Here is a 3,551-nt window from a genome sequence, read left to right as displayed (position 1 = left end):
AAACATTTAGAATAATTTTCGAAAACAGATGAGAAATTTTTGAAAGATTTTTGAAAAATTTTTGAAAATAAAACAAAAAGAAAATTACCTAATCTGAGCAACAAGATGAACCGTCAGTTGTCCAAACTCAAACATTCCCCGGCAACGGCGCCAAAAACTTGGTATGCGAAATTGTTACTCTGAGGTTGTAAAATTTGTTGTTCGTTCTCTCCTTGGCAATGGCGCCAACAACTGGTGCACAATACCATGGTCCAAACATAACTTCACAACTTCGCACAACTAACCAACAAGTGTACTGGGTCGTCCAAGTAATACAACCTCACGTGAGTAAGGGTCGATCCCACGGAGATTGTCGGTATGAAGCAAGCTATGGTCACCTTGTAAATCTTAGTCAGGCAGATATCAAATGGTTATAGTATTTTGGAATAATAATAATAAATAAACAGAAAATAAAGATAGAAATACTTATGTAATTCATTGGTGAGAATTTCAGATAAGCGTATAGAGATGCTTTCGTTCCTCTAAACCTCTGCTTTCCTGCTGTCTTCATCCAATCAGTCTTACTCCTTTCCATGGCAAGCTTTATGTAAGAGCATCACCGTTGTCAATGGCTACATCCCATCCTCTCTGTGAAAATGGACCAAATGCTCTGTCACAGCATGGCTAATCATCTGGAGGTTCTCGATCATACTGGAATAGGATTTACTATCCTTTTGCGTCTGTCACTACGCCCAGCACTCGTGAGTTTGAAGTTCGTCATAGCCATCCCTTCCCAGATCCTACTCGGAATACCACAGACAAGGTTTAGACTTTTCGGATCTCAGGAATGGCCATCCATGGGTTCTAACTTATACCACGAAGATTCTGATTAAGGAATCCAAGAGATACTCATTCAATCTAAGGTAGAACTGAAGTGGTTGTCAGGCACGTGTTCATGGGGAATGATGATGACTGTCACGATCATCACATTCATGTTGAAGCGCGAATGGATATCTTAGAAGCGGAATAAGTTGAATTGAATAGAAAAACAGTAGTACTTCGTATTAATTCATGAGGAACAGCAGAGCTCCACACCTTAATCTATGGAGTGCAGAAACTCTACCGTTTGAAAATACATAAGTGAAAGGTTTAGGCATGGCCGAATGGCCAGCCCCCCTGATCTAAGAACTAGACGTCCCAAGATGTCTAATACAATAGTAAAAAGTCCTATTTATACTAAACTAGTTACTAGGGTTTACAGAAGTAAGTAATTGATGCATAAATCCACTTCCGAGGCCCACTTGGTGTGTGCTTGGGCTGAGCTTGAAGTTTACACATGGAGAGGTCATTCTTGGAGTTGAACGCCAGTTTGTAACGTGTTTCTGGCGTTCAATTCTGGTTTGTGACGTGTTTTTGGCGTTTAATTCCAGACTGCAACGTAGAACTGGCGTTCAACGCCCTTTTGCGTCATCTAAACTCAGTCAAAGTGTGGACTATTATATATTGCTGGAAAGTCCTGGATGTCTACTTTCCAACGCAATTGGAAGCGCGCCATTTTGAGTTCTGTAGCTCCAGAAAATCCACTTTGAGTGTAGGGAGGTCAGAATCCAACAGTATCAGCAGTCCTTCTTCTACCTCTGAATCTGATTTTTGCTCAAGTCCCTCAATTTCAGCCAGAAAATACCTGAAATCACAGAAAAACACACAAACTCATAGTAAAGTCCAGAAATGTGAATTTAACATAAAAACTAATAAAAACATCCCTAAAAGTAACTAGATCCTACTAAAAACATACTAAAAGTAATGCCAAAAAGCGTATAAATTATCCGCTCATCAAACAACAGCCTCAATCATGTAAATGCATGTATACACAAAATAATGGACATAAAGAATCAAACTAATCAAATATTACAATCATAGAAAGAGAATAATGCACACAAGAATGAAAGTAAGTGGTCATAGGGTGTAACCACACAATTAGGCTCAAATCTCACATGCTTGTGTTCTTTGCTCAAAACATGATCCACAAGAGTATAATTCAAGCAAGTTCTAAAAAAAAATTTTTTTCAACCAATTGGGGTGGTGCCCTAAAAATGAATTTCTTGGAAATTTTCATCATATTGACTAGGCTTATTCTAATGCAATGTTGTGATTTAGAAAATTTTAAAATTTTTCTTAATTTACCCCTTTTTCAATCAAAACACAATTCTTATATAAAAAAGGTTAACTAGATTTTTAACAATCCAAAAACATTTTCCTAATCACAATCAAAAACTAAGATGCAAAATATATATATATACTAAAAGTATGCAACAACCAAAACAAGAGTATCCACAATAGCAAATATGTACAGTAATCCCAAAATGATCTAAAAGATAAAGTGCAAAATAAGATAAAGTAGCAGAAACTAGAAATAGATGTCCGAAAGTTCACCACATAAATGTAAACACCGGTCACGAACGGTGACCTCCCCACACTTTAGAATCAAGCATCGTCCTCGATGATACTGCTAAAGCTCGGGATGGGGGTCAACAATCGCGCCGGGCTGTGGCTCAGGTACTGGCTGTGGGACTGGGATCGGCTGTGGCTCTGGCTGTGGTACTAGCTCAGGCTGTGGCTATGGAATGTCCTGCTAAACCTCAGGAGGGTGCTGAACCTCAGTGGTGACCTGCGTCTCTGGAGGTGCATCTTGATGAGTCGGCTCCTCAGCCAGCTCCTCCTCTTGATCCTGCTCGTTGGAAGCGGGAGAGTCTGGGAGCGGCGGTAGCTCGATGCCCTGTGATACAAACACCTGGTCGATGCAGTCGAGACGTCGCATGACACGACGCTCAAAGCGCTCCATGAAGCGAAGCAGGTGCTGCACCAACAGATAAGTCAGCTCAGGTGCTGGTGGTGGTGGTAAGGATGCTGCGGCTGCTGAAGTAGAGGGGGGTCCTGTTGCTGCTGCTGATGACGAGGGCTGAGCTGCCTCCTCCACTACTCTGGCTCGGGAACGGTGTTTGGGTGGGGGCTTCTCGTGCACCCACCCACCCCATGGAATGGTAACCTCCTTCTCGTTCTCATCTGGGAGTGGTGGTGTCACGTCATCATCCTCCTACGGAACATCAGCCATCTCGATCATGCTGGTGATCAGTGTAGAAAAGGGCAGCAGGCCACAGATATGCGCACGCCATATACTCTGTCTGATCAACCGGGGGAAGTTTATCTCCTTCCACTCCATCACACACCCAATCAGAACTAGCATATCCATAGGAATCTCTGAGAAGTGAGTGGTGGGCAGGACATAGTGGGCGAAGATATGCTGCCAGGTCTTGGCTTCCTTCGACAGATAAGCAAAGCGCATCCCCTTGGGCTTCTTGTTCCCAGAATCCATCACCCAAGGAGCGTCAGGTGTGGCAATCACGCGCTTAAGCGCCTCATAGTCAAATGTCATGCAGTGGATGGCTATCTCTGCCTGCTTATAAGCGCATGTGTCATCAGGACGATGGTGGCAAAGCAGTACATCCCCAATGGCAGCCTCAGTGATCATAATATCTCTACCCCATAGCTAAACTGAATCAAGAGTGGCTTTG

The 3,551-nt window shown here is 42.7% G+C and overlaps 1 pseudogene; it reads right to left on the bottom strand.

Annotated features, from left to right (window-relative positions):
* Window positions 1–2,463: 2,463 nt before the first annotated feature.
* Window positions 2,464–3,014, bottom strand: LOC148555370 (uncharacterized; annotated as a pseudogene).
* Window positions 3,015–3,551: the final 537 nt, after the last annotated feature.

The sequence above is a fragment of the Arachis ipaensis genome, chromosome B6 (genome assembly GCF_059453495.1).
Source record: "Arachis ipaensis isolate K30076 ecotype BB chromosome B6, ASM5945349v1, whole genome shotgun sequence".
NCBI lineage: Eukaryota > Viridiplantae > Streptophyta > Magnoliopsida > Fabales > Fabaceae > Arachis > Arachis ipaensis.
Note: the sequence above shows the minus strand (reverse complement) of the source record. Positions and strands in the feature narration are given on the sequence as shown.